Genomic DNA, 22,362 nt, shown 5'->3' with positions numbered 1-22,362 from the left:
TCTATTGTTTGGATGTACCATAATTTGTTTATCCAATCAACAACTGAAGAACTGATGATCACTTTGGTCGCTTTTTTTTTATATCATATAAATAAAGCTACCATGAACACTTATTTACAGACTTTTGTGTGGGCATCTGTTTGACTTCTCTTGTGTGAATAACTGAAAGTAAGATTTCTTGGGTCACAACATAATTACATGTCTAACTTTATATGATATTGCCACTTGTTTTCCAAAGTGGATGTACCTTTCTGTTTTCCCACCAGCAGTGTATGAGAGCACTTGTTGATCTGCATCAGCCCCAGCACTTAGTATTTTCCATTTTAATTTTATTTATTTTCTATTGTTAGACATTTCAGTGTATATATAGTTATATCTTGTGCTTTGGACCCTTTCCTTTCGAGGATTCACATTTCCTTCAGTTCAGAAAACTTTTCTTGTATTATTTATTTGGCAATATCCTCCCCACTCACCACCCCCCCCACCCCCTCCGTCATCACCATTACTCCTTTCTAGAATTCCTTTGAGTCCAATGCTGGGCCCATTGGACTGTCTTCCATCTTTTCTCTCAAATTCTTCTCTATCTTTTTAGCTCTAGGTTCTGTGCCAGTTATTTGACTTAATCTTCAACCTGTGTATATGTTTTTCCTTTCATTTTATCTGTCATATATATTTTTCAACTCCAAAGAAACTCTTCTTTGTTGTTTTGTGGTTTGCTTCTCATGGCAACTGATTCTTATTTTTTGATAGCAGTGTGTCCTTAGATTTGTCAGGGTACTAATTAGAATCTGTTTCCTGTTAGAACAATCTATTTCTCCTAGAGTCTTTATTCTTCAACCAATTCATCGCAGTCTTTTTCATGGTTTCTTCACATTTCAGGAGTTTCTGTGTTGTCTAGTCATATTTAGGAATTAGGCAAAAGGATGAATTTTTGAAGTTTTGTGTACAAATGGGTAAGGCATTCAGACCAACAATCTTTCCTTCTATTTTCCTCCTTAACAACTCATTGCTCCATAGGAAGCAAAGGCAAGGCCTACAGCTACTGAATTACTGTATAAGGGAATGTGGTGCAGTTAATATTTATTAAGAATTAACACTGTGCCTGAACACTTTCAAATTATAGCAGTAAAAACAATTAACGGTTGTTATGTTATGCTTATAATCTGTCTTGTCCTCTTCTAAGAACTTTTCATATGTTCATTTCATTCCACTCTAACCCTGTCATGGATGCCTATTACTATTATCCCTCTTTAAAGAGGAGGACATTGAAGAACAGAGAGGTCAACTAATGTGTCCAAGTTTGCACAGCTAATAAGTGGCAAAGCTGTGTTTTAAACACAGAAGTTGGATTCAGTGTCTTTGCTCCTAAACAGTATGCTGCACTGACTCTCCGATATTGACTTTCTCCCTGAATCCTTTCAATAAAACTGTGATGTGGGTATTAAAAATGCCACTTTGCAAAAAAGAATGTTGAGGTCCAGACAAGTTAAATGAAAAACCTCATTCCACAAATCTCAGGCATGGAAACTGACTACAAAGCTCAGATTTGTCCAAAGGATGATCACTTTAAACACTTACAAATAAAGATTGCTTGACAATTAAATCAATGTTTATTTGAACCGGAGTAACATTTGAACTCCATATTTTGGTTTAAATGGTAAAAACAACAACAAAAAACTGTTACTAATGATCTGTACAAACTGTCTCTTTTACTTTGGAACCAAAAATTAAGACCTGAAATATCAATTATATTGTTTCTCAATAACACAACGGATCAATAACCTTCATTTGGTGTTCTTGATTACTGCATGGGGGTTTCTACAGAAACACTCTGAAACAGATCTTGCGTATTAGTCTCTGCACACAGTTCTTGTTCCTCACAGTGGAGCAATCAGACCCTGATTAATGTTAGCATTAAACTAACTGCTATCTAATCAGTTGACAAAATGCTCCTTTTGACTCTAGTTTCTGGGGTCTGTTTGTTTCAGATGCTTCTGATTGGTGTTTGCTGTAGGAAAGAATAAATAAATAAGACATATATTATTCACTGAAGTGAATAAAAGGATTTGTGTGATATTCCCTCTGGCTTTGACAGAATGACAGAGCACTCTGTCAAAGCCAGAGGGAACTCAAGGCTTCAATGTAAACCACTGTGCTCCCCATCCTGCTATTTTTTGAGGACTAGAGAATTTAAACCAATCATCCAATAAGTAAAATATCACTCTGGAATTCCACATTATGAAAAATGATACCACTAGCCACCAGCTTGCCCAAGGTGGAAAAATGGGAGTGAGTCTGTTTCTTCTCTTCCTTGTATTCTAGATTCCTTCAGATCCTCAGACCATTCTTTCTGCCCTAGTTAAAAATGCTGTTTACCATCTTTTTCTTCGTCTATTTCCATGCCTTTGTAGTCATCCATCCCAGCATCCATTTTACCTCCACCCACCAGTCCTCCACACTGTACAGGGTGATAATCCCAATACATAGTATCTTATCATCCACTTCATGTTCAAAATTGTCCAGGGGATCTCTGATGTGTCCACTAGCTCTGCAGAGCCCCAGGGTTCAGTGAGGATGTCTCAGGGGTCCAGGTATGCCTGAGAGGAAAGCCTTCCACCTGACTTTTAAAAGAGCAGTTCTGTTTTTATCTGCCTTCTATCAAGGGATTCTGAATCACATTTTATTTGAAAAGTAAAAAGGCCTGTAACTGAAAAAATTTGAAAACTACTGACCCACAGGAGGAAATTCACATTCCATCCCACAACATACATGTATAACATACATATACAACATTCATCCTGCAACATACATTCCATCCTCTATTATACTATGTCATTTAATAACATAGAAGATTACCTGTGAAGTGGTCCCTGCCTTCCAGTCAATCCATATTATGCTCCCTATTCCAGGGCATCATTTAAACATTTAGGTTTATTCTGATTTACTTGCATCTCACTAGATGATCTGTGTCTTCTCATGTCAGATCCCTACCTTGGCACATTCTGTTTCCTCTGCCTGAAATCTCTTGCCTCTGCTGTTTTCCTGAAAGCTCCTATTTAGTCTTCATGTCTCAGCCAAGAGCTACTTTGGGTGAAGAGTTTCTGATCCTCTAGCCTAATGCTGTCCACTAGAATGCGGTACAAGATGGGAGTTTTCTATTATCTGCACTGCCCTGTTCAATAGACACTAGCCACGCATGACTGTCAAGCCCTTGAAATGTGACTAGTGCAAGTAAGGAACTGAATTCCTAACTTTACATATAAAATCGTTTTAATCATTTAAATAATCATACATGAGTGGTCACTACTGCTTTGGAAGAGCAGCTCTAGATAGACCTACATTGAGACTTACTTCTGTTACAGAACTTTTAATAAAAACTGCATCATAATTATTTATATGAACATTTTTTCTGCTGACCTACCAGCATCTGTGGGACAGGACTGTGTGTTTGCCTGTACAAACCTTTGTCACTAGCACTTTCTCTAGGACGTAGTAGGGATTCTTCGAATGTTGAATGAATAGGTAAAAGAAAGCAGTGTTATCAAGTAGGAAATACAACATATAAAGGGAAAATTACAAGGACTTTAAATTAGACACTCCTTATTTGGAGTTCAGGATTTTGCAGGTAGTTGGTGAATGACGTAGGCAAGTGGCTCTTCCTGAGTCTTACATTCTCACTTATTTAATGAGGATGATGCATAATTTCCCTTCATTAGATTTGTTGGGAGGATTAAAGGAGCTATGATATATGAATTAAATACAAGTTAATTAGGTAACATTAATCCCCTTTCAAGATAACCCACTATGTATTTAACTACTTATATATTTTGTCCTGAAGCATATTTACATCACCTGAAATTCAAAATTCTAATGATAGAAATGTTTGAAAAATCCATACCAAGAAATAGCAGATTGTAATATAACAAACAGCCAAAAAATATATACTTTTAAAAGAACTACAGCTGGTGAGTTGCAGACGCAAGTCAGCACAGGTGTGTTCCTAACTTCAATGAAACCAAATCCGCCTCTACTTGGGTAAAAGTATTTGCAGAAATTTGCCAAGTGACAGGTGGTGAGCTACGCTAGCATGACTAATGTTGGAAGAAAAGAGGAAGGCAGAGGGAGAGAGGCTGCTGGTGGAAACACAGTGATTTATTATTTACTGGGAAAATGCAGTGTCAAGAAGTATAGGGTCTTGGCTGACATCAGTGCTCTGAATCAACTGAAACAGTTTTATTTGGGTGAGCTGCAGCCAGAAACAATTGTCCACCTTTGTCATCACTTTGTATGCCTAAACACAAAATGAAGTGAAGGCTGCAATCAGCAGAAGGGAAGGAGACCATAAGAAAGTATTAGTGTTTTGGCATATGTATATGTAGAGAGACAGCAACCCTGAAAACACTGTGATGATGTACATAAACAAACACAAAAATACATGCATGAAAATAACCTCATTTCCAAATCAAAGCCATGAATTCATCACAGCACACTCTAGGGGCAGTCTAGTGATCCTCGCTTTCCTACAGCTCCAAACCAGATCCCTGTTTGAAGTTTAAGCAGAATCCAGTTTAGGAAACCTTCTGTCATTAATCAAATGGAGGCATTAACAGTAAAGCAACTTTGGTAACTTATAATTATTATTTAATTATTGAGCTTGAAAGTTGATGGGACTCAACTGCAAAATATGCAAAACTGCAAAACTACACATTCATTTCTCAGGAGGTTTTTCTTTCCATTTTGTGACATTTATCTTCCAGTTTTAATCTCGTCTATGGATCAATGTTCATCATGAGAGGACTGCAATCCATTTCTTTATTTTTATTTTAATTCTTTATTTGAGGTATTTTTTTCACTACACATGCAACAGAGCATTTAAAAGGATAATAATCAGTGAAACTGATGTCAGTTCAACCTAAAAATTAATACAAGGATCAATTATCTTTCATATCAGAAGCTCTGCTAGGTGCTGAGAAGGATACGCAATAAGATTTTCTTTCCATCTGCAGTAGGCAGAATGTCTAGGTAAGGCCACCAGAATCCACACTCTCTCTAATCCTTAGCACCTGCGAATGTGAGATATCACACCCATGATTGTGTTATAAAGCAAAGTTGACCATAAAAAAGGGATAATACAATATCTTGGTGGGCCTGATCTAATCACATGAGTCCTTAAAAGAAAAGAACTTTCTCTGGCTGGTAGCAGAAGAAGATAGAGGTAGAAGCCACAGAGTTTCAAAGCATAAGAAGAAGTTGAGTTGATGCACCATTGTTGGCTTTGAAGATGGTGAGAGCCATGTGAGAAGTCAAGGGGACAGCTTCTAGAAGCAGAGTGGCCCTGAGGTGACAGCCAGCAAGGAAACAGGGAACCCAGTCCTATAACCATAAGAAACTGAATTCTGCCAACTTGCATAGTTGGAAATGGATTCTCCCCAAAGCCTCCAGTGAACACCCAGGCTGGCTGATATGTTGATTTCAGTCTTACAAGACACTAAACAGAGAACCTAACTGAGCTCATCTGGATTTCTGACCTACAGACTTTCCAGATAACAAAGAGGTGTTATTTCAAGCCACCAAGCTTATAGCATTTTTTTGCACAGAAGTAGCTAATTACTACAGTATCCTTGCAGAACATAAAGTTAGCTTAGCAAGAAAGGAAAATGTCTGAGTAATAATTATAATGCAGTGCAATATGTGTTGATATAGAGAAAATTTGAAATGTGCATCTAGATGACATTTGACTTGGGATGTGAAGAATGCATAGAGTTTGGCAAGTGAAGATAGAACAGAAATACTACCCAGGCAGAGGACATGTATCTACAAATAGCCAGTATCACAGACTGGTTCCTTGGGAAGCAGACTTGGAGATGGAGATTAGTGTGCAGGAATTTTTTTTTCCAGGAATGCCCTGGGATCTACAGCTGTGGAAGGGAGAGAGAGGAATCAGGACTCTACAGAGGGAGAAACTGAGCTGTGATTCAGCCCCAACGAAGTCTTCAGGCAGCCCTAAAGGGAGAGAGCTCATCAGAGTTGTCCTGAGTTGGGGAAAGGGAGCTGGAACTTTATAACCTTGTGATGATTAGCAATGGATGTAGGCTGCCTTGTGGAAGCAGGTGTGACATTGTGTAAAGCCATCTTCTATAACTGAGACCATTCCCAGTGAAGCATGACAACTAAGAGCTTCTTCTTTCATACGCATTTCTGAAGTGGGGTCTAAGAGGTGCACACGAAGGCATGGAGGAGTCTGCCCATTCAAAGATAAGTGGAAAATTTAATGTAGGTGAGGATATGCAGAAAAACAGAGAAGATTAGTAGGAAATTAGTCTAGAGAGATGGATGGGTCTCAGCTCATGGATGGGGTACCTTTGGAAGGTTTAAGAAGAAGGGTAACTTGGATTTGTATTAGTTAAATGTTCTTGTGGCAGTGCAGATAGAATGTGTGTCTGCTTTAAGGAATGGAGAGAAAAAAAGTGAATCAAGGGATACATAGAAGAAATCAACAGAATTGGGTTTGAAATGCAGGGGCAAAGCTGGACTCAGATATAATTTCATATATTTATAGTTTACATTTATAATGGGTTCCTGTGATATACTTTATTGTTTGTGCAACTGGGCATGTATGTTGGTGCCATCTACTAAACTAAGTAATAGAGGTGGAGTAGATTTAAAGGTAAAGATAATTTCTGTATTGAACATGTTTTTCAAGTGGTAAAGCTTGATATAAGTTGTAGGAAGTAGAAAATTTAGAAATGGAATAAAGGAGGCAGTACCACAGTAGAGATAGAAATTTAGAAGTCATTGGCAGGACATGACACTTACTAAAGCTGAGAGAGGTTTAACATTTCCTAGATATAGCTCATTGAACAAGAAAAGAAAGTGACCGAGATAGAAACTCAAGGAAACCATATTTTAGCAGCAGTTCAAAAGCAAGAGGAGAGTGAAGAATTCTGAAGGAGTTTGAGGTGTAAGAGAAGATAGAAAGGTGGTATCACAGAAATCAAAAGAAAGCAATTAAGAGAGTGGATGGTCAAGAGTGTCAAATGCTGAGCACTGGAGATATTAATGGTAAGCAGAGCTTTGACATGTCCATTGACCTGACGGAGTTTACAGTCTAATGGAGAGGTAGACATGAATTGAATAATTACAAGCACACATGTAGAATATTACTGCCATAGCAAGGGCTGTGAATGGATACACAGTGTAGGATGCTATAATAGACCGTAGTGGGGAAGTCGTACTTCATTTGGCATATCAATAAAAACTTCTCCATCAAAGTGATATTTGAATTGATATCTGAAGGATGGGTAGTATTATGGGCTGAATTTATCCTCCCAGAATACATATGTTGAAGTCCTAACCCCCAGTACCCCAGAATGTGACTGTATTTGGAGACAGTGTCTTTAAAGAAGTAACTGAGTTAAATTGAGGTCGTTGAGGTGGGTCCTAATCCGATACAACCGGTGTCCTTTTAAGAAGAAGAGATTAGGAGAGAGACACAGGAAGAGTAAAGACCATATGAGGGAGAAGACGGCCATCTACAAGCCAAGGAGAGAGGCTGTAGAAGAAATCAACCCTGTGAACACTTTGATCTCAGACATCTAGCCTCCGAAACTGTGAGAAAATACATTTCTGTTGTTTATGCTCTCCTGTCTGTTGTACTGGGTTATGGCAGCCCTAGCAGGTAGGGCTGATACAGGTAGGAATCCACCCACCAGAGTGGAATGATGGAGATGTGGAGGAAGTCAGTGGCTATGCAATGGGTACCATAAATCGGACTTGATGGGAATGAATTGGATGTTGGGAAATGGCGTTTGTTGCATATGGTAACACGGATCATGAAAACAGTTTACAGTGAGTGGTGGGCTGAATCCAGGATGCAGGAAGTTGGGAAGTTGAAGAGTGGATGAGAGAAGTGGAGGCTCAGATAAGAGTGTGGTGCACACATTCAGGTGGTCAGTTGCACATATTCAGCATCTTCTAGCTCTCAGGCATGGGGGCTGTACTCTCCTTGTAGAATGGACAGAGGCTGCCCTCATGAAGCTTAGAGATTATTGAGGAAGCCAGATGTTGTACAAGCAACTATGCTAATAACTATTGACTGATGAATTAAGTCTTTTGAAGGAGAAATATGTTATGAAAGAATATAATCATGCAAGGAAGTAGATTGGGCTAGAGTATGGATGATTATTGCTAAGGAAGGGATTTTAGGATAGGGACAAATATGATCATTGAGATAAAGGGAAGAGGGAAAACCAATAGGTGATGTAAGGGCGGAATGGTAGCAGGAATTTGTAACCGTGAATCTACCACAACCATTGTCCCTGTGGGAAGGAAGTTCATCTGAGAAGGCAGCCAGAGTGCTGACATTTATCACCATGGAGCCCAGCAGATACAGAGCCTGCTCTGACTGAGCAACATTCACAGCACTGTTCAACACACCTTGTCTGGGGACAGCCATGCAGTCTTACTGCACTGCTCCAGCCAGGGGGCTAGCTTCGTGGATCTTCCATGATGGGAGAAGCAGTGAGCTGCTCAGACAGTCGAGAAGCTGCAGCTCTCCAAGTTGGAGGGGCCACCTGCCAAGGCTTTGGGATCAGAGAGGGAATGTCTTAAAGCGACAGTGTTCATTTACTCAAAACATATTTAATGAAAACCTGTTGGGGGAAAGGCATTATGCTGGGTTCAGGGACTCAGGTGGTCCCCAAGAGAGAGGAGGTGTTTGCTCTCTGTATATTATGCTCTTCCCTCAAAAGAAGATGTCCAAGTTCTAATTCCTGGTACCGTGAAGATGAAGTTATTTATAAATAGCATCTTTGCAGATGTAATTTAGCTAAAAGTCTCAGAATGAGATCTTGGACTTAGGGTGGGCTGTAAATTCAATGGCTGGTGTCCCTACAAGAGAAAGGAGAGGGGAATTTGAGACACAGACACACAGACACAGAGGAGAAAGTCATGTGAGGCAGAGAGTGGTGTGGCACGTCTACAAGCCAAGGATCACCAAGGACTTCCTGGAGCCACCAGATGCTGGAGGGGAGCCAGGTAAAGCATCTCCTTCAGAGCCTCCAGAAGGAAACAACACTACTGACACTTTGACCTCAGACTCCTGGCCACCAGAACTGGGAGATAATACATTTCTGTTATTTGAAGCCACTCAGTTTGTGTTACTTTTTCTAGCAGCCCTAGGATAGTAACACATTCTCTAAGCTCACTTTACTGGTAAAAAAAAAGAACAAGTAAATAAATGTCAACTTAGGTACAGATCTTTGACATGTAGATTTAAAAGCTAACCTAGGGAAGGTGGTAGAGGACCAAGTAGGAGGGAGGCATACTAAGAATGAGATACTCAGGGAAGTGTCACATATATGGAGGGGACATCTGAGCAGACACCTGCAAGGTGAAAGTAGCAGTTCTGGGGAAGACATTCTAGGAGGAGGTAAGAGCATGGACAAATGTTCTGAGTGTGAGAGGGACAGAAAGGAGTGTGGAGCCAGAGCCCTGGAGGAGGCTGGAGACAGGTGCCAGGCACCTAACGGCCATGGTACGGAGTTTGCATTTTATTCTTAAGAACAAAGCGTTATAAATAAACTCAAAATGGATTAAAGACCTAAATGTAAGGCCAGACACTATCAAACTCTTAGAGGGAAACATAGGCAGAACACTCTATGACATAAATCATAGCAAGATCCTTTTTGACCCACCTCCTAGAGAAATGGAAATAAAAACAAAAACAAACAAATGGGACCTAATGAAACTTAAAAGCTTTTGCACAGTGAAGGAAACCATAAACAAGACCAAAAGACAACACTCAGAATGGGAGAAAATATTTTCAAATGAAGCAACTGACAAAGGATTAATCTCCAAAATTTACAAGCAGCTCATGCAGCTCAATAACAAAAAACAAACAACCCAATCCAAAAATGGACAGAAGACCTAAATAGACATTTCTCCAAAGAAGATATACAGATTGCCAACAAACACATGAAAGAATGCTCAACATCATTAATCATTAGAGAAATGCAAATCAAAACTACAATGAGGTATAATTTCACACCGGTCAGAATGGCCATCATCAAAAAATCTAGAAACAATAAATGCTGCAGAGGGTGTGGAGAAAAGGGAACACTCTTGCACAGTTGGTGGGAATGTAAATTGATACAGCCACTATGGAGAACACTATGGAAGTTCCTTAAAAAACTACAAATAGAACTACCATACGACCCAGCAATCTCACTACTGGGCATATACCCTGAGAAAACCATAATTCAAAAAGAGTCATGTACCAAAATGTTCATTGCAGCTCTATTTACAATAGCCAGGACATTGAAGCAACCTAAGTGTCCATCATTGGATGAATGGATAAAGAAGATGTGGCACATATATACAATGGAATATTATTCATCCATAAAAAAAACGAAATTGAGTTATTTGTGGTGAGGTGGATGGACCTAGAGTCTGTCATACAGAGTGAAGTAAGTCAGAAAGAGAAAAACAAATACTGTATGCTAACACATGTATATGGAATCTAAGAAAAAAAAAAAAGGTCATGAAGAACCTAGGGGTAAGATGGGAATAAAGACACAGACCTACTAGAGAGTGGACTTGAGGATATGGGAAGGGGGAGGGGTAGGCTGTGACGAGGTGAGAGAGTGGCATGGACATATATACACTACCAAGCATAAAGTGGATAGCTAGTGGGAAGCAGCCCCGTAGCACAGGGAGGTCAGCTCGGTGCTTTGTGACCACCTAGAGGGGTGGGATAGGGAGGGTGGGAGGGTGGGAGACACAGGAGGGAAGAGATATGGGAACATGTGTATATGTATAACTGATTCACTTTTTTATAAAGCAGAAACTAACACACCATTGTAAAGCAATTGTACTCCAAGATGTATAAAGACGTTAAAAAAAAAAAAGAACAAAGGGAATAGTCCTGAAAGGAAGAGGGGAAGAAAGGCTCCGAGATAGGTTTGGGGAAAGTCCTGACAACACAGAATCAGCCTTGGTAGAGCTAACAGCAATCGCAGAGAAACAGCAGTTTTATCTTCCCAGATGTGCTTATGACTGGTAAGATTTCCATCCGCCAGCGATGTCACGAACGGATGTTTCTGGTCACTTTCTCCAGTCCCTGCATAAGCACGATGCCTTATGCCAGGACTCTAATTAAACTGCGCTTAATGAAAGTGGAGATAAATCCAGCAGTGGTGGCCAAACTATAATAGTGAGAAGGTGAACATTTAACACTTTTGGGAGATATATATATATTTACAAACATAGATACACTGATTGCATGGCTCCATGCTTATCCTATGGGGTCAATGACAATCTTATGATTTTCTTTGGTGTGGGGTAGAGTTGGAGAGAGAATTAGGAAAGACTGGTTGTGGCCTCCTATGGAATGACAGTAACTACTCAGAGGAAGAAAGCAATGAATATTTTTGGTTTTAAATACTACATACCAGGCATTATACTGAATATTTTATATGTAATAAGCCAATTACCTTTTATAATCCTAGGAAGTTGGCATTATTATCCATATTCGTCATCCAAAGAATCTGACACTCAGAGGGATTAGGTGATTTGTCCTAAGGCACCCAGAATGGAGCCAGCAAGCTGAGGCCAGGGACCCAGAGCTCATGTCTTTCTCCGATACCAAGCCTTATTTCTCTCCCTGCCAAGGAGAAGATCCCGACTCAGTGGACCCCAAATCATACACTCTCACACATGCCTCAGTTTCCTTCCCTGTTAAAGAGATTGGACTAGACGGCTGAAGAGAGGATTTGCCAAGGTTTCTGGAGTCCCAGAGCTTTCCTATTTACCCTGCCTGGGCAAATACATTTTGAGCATTCGGTATGCACAGTGAAACATATTCATTCCCTCTCTAGCTGCTCTTGGGGTTGTAATTCTTATCTTTATTGCTACCCTTGCAAGGAGGAGTAAATCATTACGTGGGTATTTTTCTTGGCTTTTTCTCTCTTTCAAAGTTAATCGAGTTACTTCCATATAATTTTTTACAAAGGAAATTTCCAACTACCTTTAACTACATATTAGTCATCACATTGGGCTTTTCGGGGTTATATTAAGTCATCCGTCATAGATGCTGCCAATAATAGCTTAGGCTAAACATTTCCTTGTTCAGGGTATTTATCACATCCTGTACTTGCCATGCCTATGAAAATAAAAGGCAGTGAGGCGGGAGTGAACCTGTTCATAGCAAGCACACAATAATAAATGTGAAAGAGCTGGAAAAACTGCAAAGTCTTCTGTAGTTGGGAAGTGGTTTTCATTGTCATTAAATCACTCTTCAGCATAGTGTATCTCTGAATGATGAAAGGGGCCAAGAGGAAGTGTATACATGTTCACGAATACATAGGGGGCTGTGTAGGAAGAAGATGGGCTTTCATGCCTGGAAGCCAAAGCTCACTTTGACCTTGGGCAAATCACTTACATTCTCCCCATGTCAGCCTCCTCACTTGTAAAGTGTGAATTGGAACCTCTACCCCATAGGGCTGCTGTGAGATTTAAATGAAATTGTGTTTGTGAAACATTAGCTGGATGCCTGACCCCTGGCATTCTGTAGATTTCGTCTTCCTCTCACTCGAGGCACCCGCCTAGAAGGGAATCATGGAAGTAACAGCTGGATTCATCTGCATTGATTGTGTCACACATCATGTATAGTATGTGTACTATAGACATCTGCTGAAGGAGTATGTGGGTTCATGTATGTACAATATTCGTTGAATAAAAGAATACATGAACACACTGACCTTTATAAATAACTCTGTCTTGGTACTTGGACTAACGGGGATGGGGCAAACATTTAGTGGGCTAGGGGCTGGTCCTTTCAATGCATTTTTCTTTTTGAATGATAACTACTTCAATCTATCAGGTTGGAACTGTTATTCCCATTTGAGAGATGAGAGAGAAAAGAGGCTCAGAGATTAGGAATTTTAAGTAAAAGGATGGTAATAAAGTGCCTTAGTTTCTCTGACAAAGAGTAAATACTCAGTAAGGGCTTTCAAATAAATAAACAATTGGTTACATAATCTAGGTTAGAAAATTATGTTTAGTCTTCCAATTGTTGTGTTCACTATTATTATTATCATCACTGTCACCAGTTTAACACTCGTATTCTCGTTTAGGCAAATGAATTTGAATTTGTTCAAGGACACCTGACTCTCCATAAGAATTCATACCACTCAGATTCCTTTAACCAGAGGCACGTGATCATACTCCACCTGAGTTTCTCCATGGCCATGTGGTCCCTTGTTCTGCCTAGGATATGGCAAAAGTCAGAGGGTGAACAGAGCACATGGGTTGACTGTCTCTAACAGAGAGACCAATGAGTCCCAAAGTGAAAATCCCCTGGGCACATGGTGACCAAGTAGGGCTGGGACTGTCCCTAGCCAACTTGGGCATGTGGTCAGCCTGGGTAGAGAGGCATGAGGTGGAGAGCTCAAAGCCTGGGCTTTGTAGTCAGGAATATCTAGGTCAATGCTTGAACTTGAGACAGTGGGCAAATATCATAACCTCTCCAAGGCTATATTAATAATGAGGATATAACCCATACTTTGTACATCTGTGGTGAGGATTAAATTAAATCACACATGTAGAGAACTCACTGAAGTGTCAGACTCATGGCTCATCCCAAGTATGCTGTAGCTACTATTGTTAAGTAGTCCTATGCTTCCCTCGTTCCTATGAAGGGGCTGAGACTCCAAGGGTGTTTTGTGTTGATCTCAGCCTACTGATAACCAATGCTGTGGTTCTTGTTAGGATTGCAAGACATCCTCAGAAATAACCATCAGGAAACTTTGAAAGAAATAAGGTTTATTACTTTCAGGTCCTGGAAATTACACAGCACACCTGGGGCCACACAGTGGGGTTGCAGTTAAAGAACACTGGTCTGGGATTCTACTTTCTTTGGGGTCGAGGGTAGGGGCTAGAGTTTCATAGATTCACTCTTTTTTGTTGTTTGTTTTTTTACTGTTTTTTTTTTTAAATAAAGTATAGTTGATTTACAGTGTTGTGTTAATTTCAGGTGTACAGCAAAGTGATTCAGTTTTATACATACATATATATATATGTATATGTATATTCTTTTTCAGATTCTTTTCCTTTATAGGTTATTACAAAATGTTGAGCATAGTTCCCTGTGCTATACAGTAGGTCCTTGTTGGTTATCTATTTTATATGTAGTAGTGTGTATATGTTAATCCCAGTCTCCTATTGGTGAATTTAATGTATGAGAGGGGCAATTTAAAGCAAGGAAAAAGAAAAAAATGTGGCCTGAAATGTCAGTTATTTAAATCAGTAGAGATCTCTAAAACAAAGAGTGCTAGTGGTGGGGAAGGGGCGACCAGCTCTTTATCTAGTCCTGCGACTGGCAGTGTGTTTTTTGGATACCCTTCTTTGAAATAGATGCTTAAGTAAAAGCCTCAGCAGTCAAAGCTGAAGTCGGGGCTTACATTACAAGGGGTCATGGGACTTGTCCAAAGTTACCCAGAGGCAGAACTCACATAAGGGACAAGGTCTACAAAGTCCCTCATGTTCTCTGTCCATCATGATGTGATGCTCTGTTATTGCGTTCTTTATCACTAGCCACTAACACAGTGCTTGTGAAATGAATGACTCCATGCTAACAACACTAATAGTATCCTTCATAATGGGGTTCCACTTTATTTATTCATTCATTCAAGATTTATTAGACCCTGACTATTTTCTAAGCCCTGAGGTATAGCCAGGGGTAAAATAATGGTGAATACAGACAGATGCCCTTGGTTTCATGAAGCTTACACTCCATTCTCAGATTAGTGTGATACAGATTGTTTCAAAGGCTAGTTTCTCTGCACTGGCTCTGGGAAATAGAAAATGAGACCACTTTTTATTTAATATTTTTTTGATTTGATTTTTTTTTATTTACTATTTTTCACTTCACCACTTTTATTCTGAGAACAATTTTCATTCCAATTCTCTGGCCTTACCAGAGTCACTAAGCAGAGATAATTCTTAAACAAGCAACAAGATGAAACACATGGTTTCTCTCTTTTGATGAATACATAACAATGTTTTTAAAAATCTATTTTGGGATACAACATCTTTTGTTCAAATTTTATATATAATGGTTTAAAGAAAAGAACAACTAAGGCATGTAAACAAGAAGCTTTGTATTCATATTTCAAATGGTTCATAAAAAACATTAGCTGTTTTTTAAAAAGCCACAGAGCTCCCTAATTATCATCAAGTGTTATTTTTTAAACTGACCACACCGGGCAGCTACTTTAAGATATAAAACAGCATAAATATAGAAGGCTGAGCCTACACCTTCAAAATGAGATAAATTGGTCAACAGGTGTATAGTAAGTACCTACATGTGCAAGACAATGTTCTAGGTATTGGTGCAAACAAGAGAGACATAATCATTGCCCTTAAAGAAATTATATTCTAGAGGAAGAAACAGAAAATTAATATGTAAATAAAAATGTTATGAGGATAATGTTGTGTCCCGATAAGTGCTATGAAAAAGAGAAAATTGATCTGTGTGTTAAAGAGGAACTGACGGTGCTGCCATAGCTGGAGGTGGGAGGCTCTGACATGACTTTTGTGGTGGGACAGAATGATAAGATCATCATGGGAAGGTCTGAAGGAAAGTATTACAAATAGAAGGAATGGCAGATACAAAGGTCCTGAAATGAATGTACTTGATGTGCTGTTCTTGGGAAAGCAAGAAGGTCAGTGTGGTTGGAGCCTAGAGATGAAGAAGAATGTGACCAGAGATGAAGTTCATGAAAGGAGCAGGGACTACATCATGAAGGACCTTGAAGGACATAGTAAAGAACTTGGGGCATGGCTTTATGCAGGGAGATTACACTGACTGTTTATAAATCTCCTCTGCTTCTGTGTGGAGAGAAGACTTCAGGGCACAGGCATGGAGGTGGGGATAACAGGAAGGATGATGACTCTGGAACTGGGTGATGGACAATGCTGACCTGGATTCAGGTTTCTATGGTAGAGATGATAAAAAAAAGACAGGATTTAGGATGCATTTTGGATAAAAAGCTCATAGAACTTGTTGATGGATCAGGTTGGGGTAAAGGTAAAGGAAGAAAATCAAGAGTTGCTCCTAGTTTGGGGCTTTAGAAATTGGGTTGATGCTGGTTCCATTTGCTGAGATCCAGAGGCTTAGGGGAGAGTGGCTTTTGGTAGGGGCAGGGGTGATGTGGGGAAACAAGTGTTCTGTTCTGTTCTGGGCCAAGCTAAGTTGCAGGTTGTTAAGTGCACATACTGAGTAGGAAGTTATGCACACGAGCCTAGGACTCAGAGAAGTTATCAGGTTTAGAAATGCAAATTTGGAAACCTTCCTGTATCTATATATTTAAAGGCAGGAGACTGTATACAATTACCTGAGAAAGAGTATAGCTAGAGAAGATAAGCCATTTAGGAACAGAACCCTAGGCGCTCCAAAATTTAAGGATCTGGCAGAGGGGCAAGAGAGCATAAAAAAGATAAAAAGAAGGAAGGAAAACAATGTAGGGGGCATATTCTTCTTGTCCTGCTCTACCCTCAGGACTTCAATTCAGCATGTCCAGATCCTCTGTTTCTGGTGAGTTTCCATCTTGATTGATAGTCCTATAAACTTCTGGATCCAGTTCTGGCTTGGGATCTATATCCTAAATACTCACTTTGAAGATCCATGAGCTTAAAATCTGTGAGGGTGTATTGTCAGGGCTAGAATCACGGGCTTTCCGATATAGAAGAGGTTACAAACAAAACAACACGAAAGACTGTGAAAAGTGAAAATTCTCTGGTTGTACTCATTCATTTTTTTATCGAACAGATAGCTTCCGTGTATACTTTGGGATAAGTAGGGACTGTGGTTTTAATCTTAGGCTCTGCTTCGATTCTGGTGCCTGGATAGGAGAGATGATGTTTCATAGGTGAAAGGCCATGGATCTCTGGGAGAAAGATCTGGAACAAAGTGTCTTACGGTGCCTGTAATAGATTGGTATGCTGATTTGTCCACATGTTTCTCCGTCTTCTAGGCTATTAGTTTCTCATAGAATAGGAGCCATATGCTAATAATAATAGCAACAAAACTGATAAAACAACTAATATTAATTGAGGGTTACCTCTATGCTAGGCACCATGCAGTAAAGAGCTCTATTTCATCCTCAGAACAAACTTAAGAGGCAGGTGTAATTATCATCTCCTTTTCTGAGATGAGTAAACTTAGCCTTATAAAGTTGATTACCCTCTCTCAAGATCATAGAGCAAGAAAGTGGCCAAATTGCAAACCGAACTTAGATTTCTTGACTCCAAGCCTCCCAGTGACTTAAGCACTGGTTTAAAATATAGACTTAGAGTCAAACAAGCCTTGGGATCTTGTTGAAAATGCACGTTCTGATTCAGCAGGTCTAAGCTGGTGCCTGAGAGTCTGCATTTCTACCTACCTCACAGGTGGTGCTGATGCTGCTGGTCCATGGACCGCTCTTTGAGTAGTCACTTGAAGAGTCTATGCTAGACTCCCTCTCACAGCATGTTTGCCATTTTATGGGTGTTGAGCAAATGTATATGGAGAGAATCAACACAGGAAGATGGGACAATGGGTAAGTCGACTGATCGACTTAGGGAAACTCAGATCAAAAGATTCAATCTGGGCTTCCCTGGTGGCGCAGTGGTTGAGGGTCCGCCTGCCGATGCAGGGGACGCGGGTTCGTGCCCCGGTCCGGGAGGATTCCGCGTGCCGTGGAGCGGCTGGGCCCGTGGCTGTGGCCGCCGAGCCTGCGTGTCTGGAGCCTGTGCTCAGTGACGGGAGAGGCCACAGCAGTGAGAGGCCCGCGTACCGCAAAAAAAAAAAAAAAAAAAGATTCAATCTGACCTCTACATTTCTTAACTCTCAAGTAAGGAAGGAGAGATTTCAGTTTGTGATTGGGTTATTATATAAGGCTGAGTAAAAATACATTTCAATCACATTTTGGCTAAAACTTAAATCAAGAAATGAAAGAAATCCTGAATTGGGTCAAGCATCTTCCGGTTTGTACCTTTGTGTATAAGATCAAGGGGAACTTCACCCAGATTTCTCAGGCTTAACCATAAATTACATTTTGTGTGTGTGCATGGTAATTTTTTCCTTGCAGTATTTTTCTCCCTGCTAAACCCGAAGTCCTTACGGCCTTATCTCCCTTTCCTTCATGCTGCTCATAACATAGGCTAAGTTTTCTCTACCTTGCAAAGGAAGGTATAGGAAGCACAGATAACTTAAGGGATTTGCCTGAGGTCACTCTGGGAATCAGGGGTGAAAGAAGAAAGTAGACCCTGTGCTCCTAACTGTTGGGGCACGACACTGTCTCCTTCTCCACCCTTTGCTCTGTGTGACGTGCATTCTTTCTCAAGGAAACAGAATGCTGATCAAAGAGATGGACTTAACCTCAAAAACGTGTAAAAAGGGTTTCTGAAAAACAGGTACTAGGAAATCTCTACTATACTCTTCTCATGAATTCACGAGGGATGCTCAACTCTCTGCCCTGTCATTGTGTCTGGACTACAAAGTGACCTTTCAGCTTTCACCTGCCCATTGACCTATGGATAGAAGTCACTCTTCTCATCCTTCTAACCACTACCATAAATTTTACAAAAGGCTGAACAAACAATATGGTGGACACATGATAGATTGTTTAAGAGAATGCTCCCTCTAAGTTGGAGGTGTACATCTGGCCCTTTAAAGATATCCAGAGACACTAAAACAATCTGTTAGAGAAGTTAGACTCTGCTATGCTCTGTGTTGAATTCTTCTTTATTACTTTCTCCTTTCTTCACTTGTTTGTTGGAGGGATCTAATTTGTTGTTTTTATTATATGTAACATATATTATATAATAAACTATATAGATATAGTTTACTATAGTATATATACTATAGTCTACTATAGTATATAGTAACTATACTATATATGTGGTATATACACTATATACCATACCTGTGTACCTTGTATGTTGATTTACTTATCTCTTCTTCACTCTCTCCTGGCCCCTTTGATTTTATTTGATTTTTACCCACAGTTTCCCCTGTTATAAGCTTCTTGTTCTTGGCCCACAATCTCACTTTGTAATTGGCTCAAGAAAGAATCTTCAAATATGGAAGCTTGAGGCTGGCTCATTGAAGTTAGTCCGACTGTAGTACTTTACCTACTCGACCCACCTCTTCCTTGCTTTGCTCCCTGGCACTCTTCATGAGTGAATGGGTTTGAAGCTGTCTGGTTGGTGGACACTGAGGGGCAGATCTCATTCCCAGGCTGATAAGCATCAAAGACTGAACACACAAATTGGTTACACAGGACAGCCAGGAGCAGGCAAATCTGGAGATCATGGGCAGAGCTAGGCCCAAGGGAGACTGTCAAGGATCTTAGCAGATTTGCCAAACCTACTGTCAGAATCGTGGAACCAGAAATAAAGATTGAAGCAAACTATAAGAAGCCAGGTTAACACAAGCATAAAGTAGGAGACATGAATGAAAGAGGGTTCAAGGCAATGGTGTTTGGGACCTTGTATGCAGAGTGTTATAGGGATAGGGCTCCATTATTCTGGGGCTGGCCAGATGGTACTAGGCCGGGTTAGCCTGAGATGGAAACACAGAAGCTCAGCAGAGACCAGGTCAGCTTTCTCCACTAGGCTGTAAACACTTGAGAAAGGGAAATATGTTGTAATTATCTTGTATCTGCCACATAAATTATCAAAGTTTTTAGAACACAGAGAGTGTTCAGTGTATGCTCACTGCCTGTATTTGTAATCTGTCTCATACAGATTCTGCTTCACTTATGAAACCTACTTTTCTTTTGAGAAAAGATTACAAGACATGGTGCTCAGCGGGAAGATGGGTTCTATTAACTTGACATGAGATGATTTCAGGTGGCAGTTAATGTGTGGTTCGCCTTTCTGGGTTTGAATTTAGTCGTGCCATTTACTTAGCTGTGTGAGTTGGGAAATTAGTTAACCTCTCTGTGCTTCCATTTCCTTGTGTGAAATGGGGAAAATGACAGTTTCTGCCCCTCTGGGCTACAATGAGATATAGATGGCTGTAAAACATTCACAGCAGAGCCCAGTGCTTAGGAGGTGGCTCAACAAATCTTAGCTATAATTATTATTAATTATAACTTCATAATGACTATCAGTCAGGGTTGACCCTTTAACAACATGGGTTTGATCTGCATGGGTCCACTTACATTTGGATTTTTTTGATAGTAAATACTACAGTACTACACGATCCGGTTGGTTGAATCCACAGATGCTGATAGGGAGGAACCTTGTAATGGACAAACTGGGGATACTGTTCTCCCCTCTCCACCCCACTCGTGTGTGTGTGTGTGTGTGTGTGTGTGTGTGTGTGTACAGAGAGACAGCAATTATGATAATGCAAATGTAATAAAATTGGTGAATCTGGATGTACATGTTTTCTATACATCTCTTGCAACCATTCTGTAAGTTTGAAATTATTTCAAAATAAAAAGTAAAGAGAGGGAGAGAGATTTGTATGCAATTTATATGCCATTGTACACCTGGTTAAGGAGTGTCTACAAGGCTATCTCCACATCTGATGCTGAAGTTTGAACTTTACAGGGAGCATAGTCAGTAAGGAAACATCAGGAGCAGCCTGGAGACGGAGCCCACGGGTTTACGTTGGGCTTAGGAGGCCATGAAATTATCTTGTATTTATTCTCCCTTCTTCTTTCATGGAGGCAAATTAAACTTGCATTTCCTAAGCAGCTGAGGGCTTATACAGCTGCTCAATGAAATCAGGAAAGACCCAGACTGGTCTAGCTTCTAATCCACCATCTAGAGCATATAGTTCTCATCATCAGGGTTACAGGATGGCTGTTCTGCCCCCTGGACATTGATTCCATATTCCAATCAGAAAGAAGGAGGTAATAAGGGAGAATGGAAGCTTCTATGGCTGGAGGAAAAAGGTTTTCTTAGGAATCGGCAAGAGAACACAGTTTATGTCTCATTGCTCAAAACAGTATCAAATGTCTACCTTTACCGTCAAGGAAGGCTGTGGATTGGGGCTTTGGGATTTTGTTTTCCTATGGACATGTTACTGCTTCAAACAAAATTAGGGTCCTGTTAGTAGAGAAGAAGAAAGAAAAGGTAGGTATTGGACAGGTCAGTGACTTTGACAACCAGAGGGAAATAAGGCAGGAACTTTCAGAAGAAGAATCTGGAGACTTGGAACATGGTGGTCATGAGTGGACCTGGTTGCAAGTGGTGGAGTCAGGATGCATTTTGAAAGCAAAGCAATCAGGATTTGCAGGAAGATTTTATGTGGAGTGGTAAGAAAAAAGGGGGAAAAAAAACCCTCATGAACCATTCTTGATTTAGGATAAGGTTTGGATATTGAACTTCCTGGATTTAGTGACAATGTCACAGGCTCAGGACTCCATGCTTCACCCTTACTTCTCAGAGATGCAGCTGGATGCAAGGAAATCCTGACAAAATCAAGGAATGAATAGCTGGTGTTTTAGATGATTGAATCCTAAAGGCTGAAAGAATGAGGCCAAACCTAGGTAGGTGTCTTGGCTGTACAATGAATGAAGAAAGTTGTAAAACTAAAAAGTGGGAAAACCAGGGTTGAGTAAATACCCAGCAACCTCTCTTAACCACCTGTGTATGCAAATGACCTACCTTCTCTGAGCCTCAGCTTCCTCCTCTGCAAAAGTAGGAGATTGTCATTTGAGGGCTGTTCTGAGAATTACTTGGGAATCTTATATAAGAATAATTTAGCTTTCTTTGTTTGTTCCTGGTCTGGGAAAGTACCCTCTTTTTTGAAACCCCAGGCAACTCTGATATCAGACTTAGTGTTCTAGAGACAATCTGATATTGTGGAAAGGACTAGATTTCTGCATCAGACAGATATGGTCTCAAAACGTGCTTCTTATCAGCAATGCGTGACTTAACATATGACTATGTGTGACTTAACTTTTCCCAACTGCAGTCTGACAAATGCAAAACAGAGAGAATGATACTGACATCATGGGATTACTGAGAATTGTTGGGAGAATTAAGTAAACTTAAATGTAAAATATAGCACATAAAATTTGTAGCCCAGGATGTGGCATCTGATAGTTAGGTTCTTATTCAATGTTCATTCTCCTCCATCAAGATAAATAGGGAGATATAAACAAGACAGATTATTCATCTTAAAGCTATTAGGTTTTCTGTGATACTGGCTTCTTAACCCAGGCCTGGTTGACAATTTTTTGCTAATTTTTTTTTTTGAGATACCCTGTGTCTCATTCTGGAAGCTTTCCTTACTAATTCCATAACCCTCTGGAATTAGGGGATCTGGAGACTTTGGGTGGAGAATAACCCATGGTGCAATGC

The sequence above is a fragment of the Lagenorhynchus albirostris genome, chromosome 4, assembly GCF_949774975.1.
Source record: "Lagenorhynchus albirostris chromosome 4, mLagAlb1.1, whole genome shotgun sequence".
Lineage (NCBI taxonomy): Eukaryota > Metazoa > Chordata > Mammalia > Artiodactyla > Delphinidae > Lagenorhynchus > Lagenorhynchus albirostris.
Note: the sequence above shows the minus strand (reverse complement) of the source record.